The sequence below is a fragment of the Falco biarmicus genome, chromosome 6 (genome assembly GCF_023638135.1).
Source record: "Falco biarmicus isolate bFalBia1 chromosome 6, bFalBia1.pri, whole genome shotgun sequence".
Classification (NCBI taxonomy): Eukaryota; Metazoa; Chordata; class Aves; order Falconiformes; family Falconidae; genus Falco; species Falco biarmicus.
The window spans coordinates 42561104-42572427 of record NC_079293.1 but is presented as its reverse complement, the minus strand read 5'-3'; positions in this window follow the sequence as shown (position 1 = coordinate 42572427).

Sequence of the window (11324 nt, the reverse complement as noted above, 5' to 3'; positions counted from 1 at the left end):
AAATGGGCCTTTAATGTTGTTAATGCAAGTGGAGCTGAAAATAAAGCTGCCTGTTAAGGTAACATCATGGGTAAACAAAGATACAAGCTGCTTTGTATAGCATGGAACAACAATTACAAATTAACCTGCTGTTGTTGCAGCAGAGGCAAAGCTATGGGTTCATTGATTGATGTGTCTGATGACCCGACCAAGAGCAAAATGCCCATCTAGAAACATCTGGTATCTTCCTTATAATTTGTGAGGAGGGTATGGAAGACCAAATAGATGAGCGGCAAGTCTCCTCTACTTTGGGAGAGACTTCAGGTACAATTTCAGTAGATGAGTAGCAGCTAAGGTAGCAATATTGTTAAATTACTAAATTTCTAAGAAAGGAAACAAAGTGTAAGAGGGCTTCATTATTTCTATAGATTTTGTCACCTAGATTAGACAAGGTTAAATAAGGTTGAAAACTTTCAGAGACAGCCAGCTAATTAAGCTACATGAATTGGTAGCTAAAAAAAAAAAAAAAAAATCACCATTGACAAACAAGGACCCTGAAGTGCTTGAGCATATTATGTTGCTAGATCCTACAAAGGGTGCCCATTTGCATGGTGTTATGAGAAACAAACCCAAGTCAGTCATATGAAAGGACTGCCATGTCATCATACGTATGAAAGACACTTGTTTTAGACTATTATGCTCATTTCAGTCACTTCTGAAACAGCATGAACAGTGTAGATTGGTAATGAAAATGATTGGACAGAGAGAAGTGATTTGCCCATAAAAAAAGATTTTAAATGTTCAGTCTTGTCATTTTATCCTCCCTGAGCTCTGAGCAGTGTTACGCACAAAGTTACAAAAGCACCAAAACAATATTTTCACTTTGTACTATCTCTTATTATATGAGAGACATTTAATGAAAAATTGTCATTTACCAGTGAAAGGAAATACTCGATTTACATAGATAAAGGCAGAATCAGAGATGCCAGTAATTTTTTTAAAGGAGTTTGGGCAACATAATGGTCAATACACCTGGAGACAGGAAGCCTCTCTCTTCTTTTTTTTCTCTGAAGCATTGGGTTTTTTCCTTAAAGACTTATAAAGCTGAGCTAGATCTTGAGTGATGACTTTGGATGAGCCAGATTTTACTTCCAGTTTCCTCATCTCTAGCAAGAGGAAAGACATCATTACTTTCAGTGCTCATAAATGTGTAGTGAAAAGTAATACATAAACAATTTGGAGTCTTGTGTTTGTCAAAATACCCTGAGGATGTGTCATATTTCAAGGACAAGCCACAGAGCAGAGGGGCTGTCTGCACCAGGGAGACCCACTGTCTCTCTGCTTTGGTGCCTGATGCTTCTACCCAGGTTGCTTACCAGGGTAATCAGAGAAGAGCCTGATCAACTTTCTTCCAAACCCCAAGAAATCAGAAATTACCTGCATGCAGATTTCTCTTTGCTACCAATTGACAACATCTCCAGCCATCTGGGACTTCTGGGGATCTCAGTTTCAGGAAAGAGCAGTTTCACCAGGCCAATTATCTACTTTCAATTCTACACCCTAATCTACTACGTAGAAATACCTCTATGTTTGTCTGGAGTTTACCCATTTATACAGAACTGTTTGCACCCATAACACCTGCACTAATTTCAAGTATAGAGTTATAGCATTGTCAATCTACAATAACTGGCACTTTGAAACTTTTAGCTAAAAATAGAGCTAAAAATTGCTACCAGTTCAGTTCTATATCACGGAGCCAGTTCTCAGACACATACAAAATTCAGGTATGCTTTTCTGGATGTGCAGTACAAACGAAACTCTTTTAAGCTGGAATCAGGGCTGATGTAATCTAGCTTACAGTGATTCAATTAAATTACTGTTTCATTGTCCTGCATAAACAACTTTTTTCTTTTTAACCTCATGGATCAGTAAGCGCTCCTGAAATTACATGATTTATCAATTGCCAAGGTGAGTGGAGACTGACACTTGGAAATTCTGTCACTATATTCACTACCAGTTCTTCAGCTGCAGTACTTCCACCTTGAGTAAGGCCCATCAAATGCTCCTGCTCTTGAGTTTTCACACATCCCTGCAGCCTTTGACAAAAGCTACTGACTTTACAGAACAGCTTCATCACTAAACGTTGCTGATGTAAAGAGATCCTCCTTGGTTGCATGAGGAACAGACTGATGGAAAGGACTCGGAAGCCGTGTCTCCACAGCTAACTAAATCCACCTTCATTCTTTGCTGAAGCCAGTGGACTTACTTGGATTTACAAGGGATAACACAGTGCTCTACATATTGAGCCCTGCAGATGTTTTTCTTTTTGCTTTCCTTTTCTCTCCTTCATTAGGAAGGAAGAAGGCTGTTAGAAGAGGATGGGGTACTGAAAGCTGTACAGATGTAATTGCTGCGGAGCACAGAGCCCTGTGCTAGGGCCCTGTCTCTTGCTTACTTAGGAAAGGATTTAACATTCTTCTCCAATTATGTCTGAAAGGCATGTGCAGCCAGCCCTGGGTATAATGCCTCTGAATTCCGTGTGAACCACAACTTGGCACCCATGCATGGCTTGAAAGGTTCATTACTCATATCTGAGTTCTTAAAGAGCTGCAAATCTAGTTACGGTTGTATTAAATGCCAGATTGGATGTACGGGAAATAGCCCTGGGACTTCTGTTGTCTCGGGAGATGACGGCAGGTGCCAGCATGTTTTGCTAAGCTAGTAACCGATGAATGAACAAATTCAAAATATTTTCACATGAAGGGTGTAAACAAGTATAGTTAACTGGAGCTGATGGAACAATGCTGATTTCTGGGAGCTGAAGGTTTGGTTCATACCAGGTAAGGAACTGGATTTCTCTGCTGATGTCACAGCTTGTGACTGCAAGAGTATGGCCCAGATATATAATGTGACAAGGATCCTGTCACGTCAGTGGGCCTAATGAAAAGTATTGCCTAACCCTATTGTTATACTTCAGTAAAGACGTGTATTCTAACTCCTGTTATCAGACAGGAGTAAGGTATCTCTCCTGTACATTTGCATGCACATAGATTAAGAGCAACTAGCTTCTGCACTGTAGGGAGTGCTTTGTAACCTGGCAGAGCAAAAAGGACAACTTTATGACAGTCAAGAGGGATCAAAAAGCCAGATGAGGAAGGCACATAGCAGGTACTTGGATTTCATTATAGTCCCAGTAACAGCAGGTTCTAGGAGCAAGTTCATATTGTCAAAAACTACATGCCCCATCACTACTCTGAGCAGAAAATGACCAGGCTGTCTATCAGATGTGAAGGAAGATGTACCCGGGGGGTGAGAACATCCAGGGGTTAAAAGCCTTAGAAACCTTAGAAAGGGTCTGGTATAGAATAAGTAGACCTTCAAAAGAGGGCCATTGGAAAATGAGAACATTTCCATAGCTTTTTGGAGCATCCTTTTCAAATTATTAGTCTTTCAGAGAAAAGGTGGTGTTTTCTAAAACCCATCAAGTTTCGATGAACTAGAACAATTATCTCCTAGGATCACATCAACATAAATTTTACACAGCCATGTTGATGGATCACCATATTCATGCTGCCAGTGCGTTTCAACAAGCAATATAACAATATTCATCCAGAAAGGCGTGGGGAGCCTGCACAAACTGCACGGTGTGTTTCTGTACCGTGCAGGTCCCCTCCTCTGGAGGCATGCTGCACCAGTGGAAACCTTCCAGGTGGCTTTGTGGCTAGATCTAAATGCCTTGTAGCAGACCTACCCAAGGGTAGCATGGCAGTGATGTGTTATAGATCTAAGAAGAAAAAGAAAAGCTTTTTGGTTAGCTGGAGGTGAGAGAAGAATCTTTTGGGATCATTCAGCTGCAAATACACAGCCAGGGAGCAATACATTTCACAGCCCAGTCATGACCGATTGCTGCCCAGGGTCCTCTGTGAATGGCAAGGCAGATGGCAGCTAGGCAAGTTGTACGTGACATGGTAACAGCATGACAGATTTCCGTGGAATGAAACAGTCAGTGTTAATGTTTGCATTTTACAGGGAAGTGTTTTAGCTAGAAAAAGCTAAACATTAATGGTACATGTCAAAGTAGAGGGGTATTTGTCAAGCAACTTGCAAATTTTTTCTGAGAAAAGTGAAGGATTATATTTTATCTTTGAAACCTGTCTGTCAACTGGCAAGTATTGCAGGATTCTGGGAGGCAGCTGTTCCTGGCTGTGCTTCAAGCCTCATAGTTAAGAAATGCAAAGGTAGGAAGTACTGGGGGCACTGAATAGCTATGCAGTAACGCCACAGGAGCCCACAGGTCTCCTCTCATTTACTTCAGCCAGGGATTATCTCTGTACATGAATCATCTATGCAATAAAGTGAGTAAGGCAGAAGGGCAACTTAATAGCTGCACTGTTTTTATAAAGCTTTTATAAAGCTACTGGCTTTTGATGGATGTAGCTGCCTTGGTGGTTGGATACAGAAAGCTCAAACCTGACCAAATCTGCTGGAGTCCTGGGTGAGTCCCTCCCTGAGACACTGCCTGGCTGGCTCTGTGCTCAGAGGCAGCGATGGGTGAGAAAGACTCTGCAGCAGCTGAGATGTACAGTCACATTTTCATGTGAAGCAACTATTAACTTCCAAGTAAATGACTGTGCATCCCTCAGGATGCAGCTGGGCATTGGCACTGTTACACAGATCCCTTAACTTCTGGATCTTTGAAAGCATCAGATGCTGGCTTTTTCATTTGCTCCGTTCATAGCTGAATGAGCAAACTGATAGGGAAGTCCCAACAGATGAACTAAAACCAGAGCACAGCGGCCTCTATACCCATTTATCAACCTAGAGAATTATTTCACCTGAAAAATGTGTTATACATATATATACTTTACAAACAGTATGTCTGTGTAGGTTGTGGGTTACTATGGCAAATAAGGAGGGCTGCGCTGTGCATACACAGTCAGTTATTATTTCTTCCTTGTACTTTCAGCTTCAGTGATGCAACCTGTCCTGGCTGTGCCTCTACTGTGAGCTGGGTAAATATCTGCTAGGAATAATTCAGGTATGGCTGACGTTAAATTCAGGTGGGGAATGGATCGGTTGACTTCCTATACCTTATTTTAGCCTCATTTTCTAACTCTTTTTGAAATGTGTTAAGGTGTATTTAAATATTTATAAAATTATAAAATATTAAAATACACTAAAGTGTAAGAATACAGCTTCAGATAGGGTCAGTCAGTTCTCCAAAATTTAAGTCAATGTGTGAAAGTCTGTATTTCTTATTAAGCTAATAAACAGTTACAATGACATGACAGTTACAATGACACAGTGAGATTTTGAAAGATTACAGAAAAACTATTATTAATATCATAGTAAAAAATATTGTAAGGTAAATTATGTACCTGTACTTTTAATCCTGAGAAGTGAATTCACACATATTTTTACTGAAAGAAAATTATTGCTGGAGCGAAACATCTAATATACATTTGTACCATGCCTGACAAAATAAGCCTTGCTTCTTGGCCAAGGTCAGCAGACAGTCCCCTGAGAGAAACACTACAAAGATGGGGAACAAGCGCAGAAAACAATGTTACACACCCTTATGCTACATGGCCTTGAACCACCGGTTTTACTTCAGACCTGGCAGCTGACAGCAGCAGTGTTACACATGTAGGGAGGATGTTAAACACAGTGTCCGTCTTACAGAATAAATTTTTACAACATGATAGATAAACCAAAACCCAACTAACATATAATTATGCAAGAGAAGATCCTACATAAATGATTATTTTAAATACTGTTCACATTTAATATTAAGTCTACAGCATATACAATTGCTGTAAATGCCTATTTGGTGTGGATTTAAAATCAAGTATAACTTAACAAAATAATTCAACAACAGATAAACAAAATTAGTCTCCTGAAATATCCAACAGCAAATTTGTTTAAAGTTCACCAATAATCACTACTCAGAACACATCTAGAGAAGCAAGCCTATACTTCATTTCCATTCCAAATAACACACTAAATACCTGCATATCGGATTGCACATAGTCACTACCTGAAGACGACAGGAGGTAGACATGTCAGTTTCTGATAAAAAATATTTCTTTTATATGACATGGCAAGAAAATTTTCCAAGTGACGTTTGAAATCTTGCCACATCTGCAGCTTTAGTGACAGTTAAATTCATTACATGCAAGATAATACTTCACAGAGACCTTTTCCTCCCCTTTCTTTCCTCAAGGGGGTCAGGTCACCTGCTCAACTGATGCTGTGCAGTCCCCTCCTTTAAATCCTATAGCAAACATGGGGGGCCAAAAGATGCGCTGAGATGCCAGATTCCCCACATTTCCGTCTCCAGGCACCTTGGAATATACAGCTTTCTTAAGGTTATTCCATCACCTCAATGGCTTTATGGCTCTGTCTCCCTCTGACTGGATTTTCCATGTAGGATTTAGCCCCTTATCGGTCACAGAGAAGAAGGTCATAACTACTCTTGCAAATCAAAATCACAACCAATTTGTGGGGCTACTCTGGTCAGTGAGAAGGTATGGATGTGATGTTTGGGAACCTCAGTAATGTTCTTTCTGCTGCCTTATGCTTTGCTTACTCTTGGGAAAGAGCAGACCTCCCTATTTCTGCAGAGCTACATGACCCAGAATGGTAGAGTTCTTAGTCCCTTTCCTTTCTTTTTGTAAGGAAGTCAACAGTTTGGGGATTCTGAGTATAAGCAGGATGTAGATGAACTTGAGCAAGCCCAGCAGAGAGTCACCAAGGTGGTCAGAGTGTTGGAACGTGTGACTTGTGAGGAGAGTTCCCCACTATGGGGGAAAAGATTCCCCACTATGAGGGAAATGAAGCATTGGAACAGGAGGTTTCCTGGACAATTTGTGGAATCTCTGTTCCTGGAGATTTTCAAGACCCAACTAGACAAAGCCCAGAGATACCTGGTCATAAATAAATGTTGATTCTGCTTTGAGCAGGAGATTGGAAAAAGTATCTCCCTGAGGTCACTCCTGATCTGTGATTCTAACATGGTTCAAAGTCAACAGCTGTAGAGGCCAGACCTCCATGTGTCTAGAGGCAAAAGATGCCTCTCAAGAGGAAGCCCTTCAGTCCCACACCCCGCAGTACAAGAGCAGCCAGGCTCACCATCTACTGCCTGTTACTGCACAGACGGCTCGTTAGCGAAGGCAGCTCCTCATTAGTCAACACTCTCACTGTAACCCACCTACATTTCATTTTAATCTTGGTTACCAGTCCACTGAGTTTATTTTTCAGAGATTCAGTGTTTATCATGACACATATCTGCAGTTCAACTGTTTGTAGCTTTCTTTGAAAACAACTCTGTCTTCGTTCAGGTGTCTGGGCAGAGCCATCTACCTACACCCTGTCTGTCAGTGCAAGGCATAAAACACACTCGTCTGGCACGAGCTGGTGGCCTGCCAGCCTATACTGCCAAACTGACACTGGATTAGTAGGTGCTGAGGTATATCCAGGCTGTTTGTGACTTGGTCACAGAATTTGAGCAGGCAGCTTAACGGTTTAACAAGTGTTTGCAGTATATTACAAGTCATAAGACAGATTGATTAGATGCAAACAAACTGTCTCCAACTTCTGTTACACACCCAGTAATAAACCCATCAGCCTTCAAACCTGTACTACATGGAAATTTTCAGAGTCTTATTCCTTGAAGATGAAAGGAGAAAGACGTGCCGGTTGTTGAAGTACAACATTTCACTCGCAAGATGATTTCCAAGTAATGATAGAAACCCTGCCATACATGTGGCTTTGTTGACAATTAAATTAAGTTGGTGGACTAAGCTAGGTTCTCAATATATGTGACAACAATAATAATAATATTGCATTACATTTATAAACTGTGTTCCACTTCAGGCTCTCTAAACCAATTTGCAAGCAATTAGTTAAAAAATACTGCTACGTGTATTGCTACCCGTGTATTATAGATGGGAAAGAAATCACAGAAAGCGTCAAAATGCCTACAGGTGTACAGGAAGCCTTGATCTAACTAGAAGTCGCATCCAAATCCCCTGAGTGCTAGTACTCTCCTTTCATGAAAAGGTTACATGTATTTTCATGTCTCTGCCTTTTTCTTACAGATATTTTGTTTCTCTTAAGGCTTATGCCTCTATACAGCCATCTTTCTACCTCTCTCCCTTAAAAAATTTCTTAGCTGTGAATGCTATACAGTTGGCATAGAAAATATTGTGTGCTACTTAATGAGAAATCTATGCCAGTTAAAATTAATTGCCAAATTCTGCCTTCAGTGAAGTCAATGGAACTTTTACCATGGCATCAAGTAAGACAGGCCCAATATTAAAATATACAGGAAGCGTGAGATGGAGGACAGGCAGTGGGCTGTTTTGATCCTGGTATAGAAGAGAATCAAAACATAACAATTAGGTGTCTTGGTGAGTGAATACACCATGTGTGCCCTCCAGCCAATGCCCGTAAGATAAGAACCAGAAAGCAAAATGAAATTAATTATACAAATGCTCTGGCAGCTGGCTTTGCCAGTTACAACACATATTTTTGATGAAATGCTTCCCAGATCCTAGACACAAGCCCAAACTAGCCCCCAGAATTCAGATACTTACACAACTGCAGATCACAACTAGACTTGTGATTGTCCCAACTTTCTCAGGAGCTGACCCAAAAATCCCCACTCTGACGCCCCAAACCTTGGGCAAGCAGGGCTTCACACTCAGATACAGGCGTAGCAATCCAAACCCAGCACTACCACACATCTGTAAGACATGCTTTGCACTTGTGTACCTTCATTAGAGCACCTTTCTCAGAAAAAACCTTCTACCAAAGGTCTGTCTAAGCTCAGTCTGTGTCTTTCACAAGCCATCAGTAACAGTCAGAAGAAAGCTGTAACAAAGAGGTTGAAGGTGACGTTTGTCTTGGAGGCAGCCCCCTAATAACCAACAGCTGTGGGATTTCTGAGATGGTGGTTGCATTCAAGCATTCAAGCAGCTGAAAAGATACCATCAGAGCCAATGTGGAAGTTGTTGTTTGAATGGAGCATATTGGTAGAAGTACTTTAAAAGTGTAATCAGATGCATGACTCCTTCCCACCCCACCACCTCCTGGCTTATTCTGGGCAAACAGAGTTTAATTTTGTTTTGGGTAAGAAAGTGAAAATTTCCAGATTTGCTGTAAAGTGGTAGAACTTGTTGAAGTTAAGCATATGACTATCTCTGCATACAAATCAAAATGCAGCTCTTGAAGGAGCTCCACGGTGTACAGTGTGAGAAGGGCGAGAAATGTGTCAGCGTGAGTGGGCTTAGCTCAGACACTGCTCAAGGATGTAGGAGGAAACAGAAACTTAACTGACAATAAAATTTTCCAGAGGGCTGATTTACCCAAAGCAAGCCATTACTGTCATAACCAAGTCTCACTTAGAGATGATGTGCTGGGCTGAGCTGAGTCAGTGAGAAATCTTTGGGGACAGCTGGAGGCACAGCTGGGCAATGGGCACAGTGCAGCGCCAGCAGCGAGCCTGCTCTGCCACCAGTTCCGTGTGCGGCTTCTGGCAGGGGATTTCACTGCTACTTGTGTAAATGTCCCTGCCTATGCAATTAGGCTACGATTTTCCTTGCTTAGTATGGCCATCAAGAGTTAGTGCTTGTAGGATACTAGGCAGTTCTCAGAAGACAGACTATTGCACTTCCTAATAAGTTTTATAAAGGAAACAATGACATCTATAAAGCAGATGACTGCCCTCAACCCTATTTTTTTCTCTAGATTTATGGCTACCTTTTTCTTAAAGCACAGTTATATACTTCTGTTTCTTTGGCTGATGGAGCATTGGACAAACTCTCTCAATGCAAAGTTTTTTCTAATTCCTCTTGAGCATCAGATCTTCTAAGCTAAAAGGCCAATTTTTTCTCCCACAAACTGCAGTAAGATTTTGGCTTATGATTTCTTATGCCAGTTTTGGAATTCCACACATAGATGGACAAAAAGATCCACCTTCTTTCCTAACCCTAACTTACCATCGAAAATGGTTTATTGCTGAGTCCTTTAAACAGGGTTGTAATAGTCCCTTGAAAAAGGTGAAAAGCACTGATGCTGGCTCTTTGACTTAAGCTCCATGTGAGGATCTGTTAGGATAGCAATAGTGACTGTTTTTATTAGTGAAGGAAAACACAGATTTTTTTTTTTCCCCCTGTGTGAAGACACACTTGGCCATATCCCAGGGGTTATGGGAGAGAGAACAGAACAGCAGGGCATTTCAGAAGGAGACATTCCAGGGGTACCACTGAAATGATTCAAACTGTAATTAACTATCCCTGGCTACCTCAAAATACAGGTGCATGTGCATTTGGGAATGAGATGAGTATCAAATTGCAAACTGAGTCACTTGACAAGCTTGTTTTACCCTTCCAATTATGCAAGCAAGTTTGTGACTCAGCATCTATACAAGTCTATCCTTCGCTGACAAGACAAATTGTTTCTGCAGATGAGTCAGTCAGAGCAGCCCTTTTCACAGTGGTAAATTCAGCAGGCAGCCACAGGATGGAAAAGATTGTGGAGCCTTTTTTCTGTATGCAGTTACCTACGTGAGATAGAGTAAATATGTTTTAAAGGAGAATAATCTTCAGCTCATCTTCACACAAGGAACTAATTAAATGGGAGAGAGAAAAGCTGTCATGGGATTACACTGATCAGTGTTCATGGTCCTTTAACTAAAAGAGAATAGATTTTTTTTTCTTATAGTGTTTTCTGTTGCTACTGTTGTGTCTTTATCCCTTGCTTATAAAAATCATCCAGCAACTTGCTGCAATGGCAGCTGTAGTTGAGAATGGATTTATTTAATTGTCTTTGACGTTTCTTTCAACGGTTGCAAATAATTTCCTACATGTTGGAGTGTGACAGGGGTGGAGGTGTCATGCTAATTACAGGCAGTAAGAGACTCATGCACATATTGGCATGGGAATCTCTGCCCCAGCCTGCTCCTGGAATGTTGACTTTTTTTGCTGGCACATCTGGAACCCACAATAATCTTTCCTCACCCTTCAGGCTTGATTGTCTCGAGGTGCCAGGTAGGAATGACTGTTGCCAATGGTCTTAGCGCTTGAAATACCTAACCCTTAACACCTGCTGACAGAGCCTCTAGGCTGCATTTGGAGCTGAAAGTGAAGAACTCATGGGGTAGACTGCACTTCCCTCTCTCTGCCTGTAAGAAATATATCCCATTAATCCTGTTCAAAATCAGGTATCTTCAGGCCCATGTCCAGAGGTGAATGTCACTGACAGCCACGTTGGTTGCTATTATAATCCCACCATGAGGCCATGAATGAGGGCCCACTGTGAACTGCAGTACAAACACCGGAGAA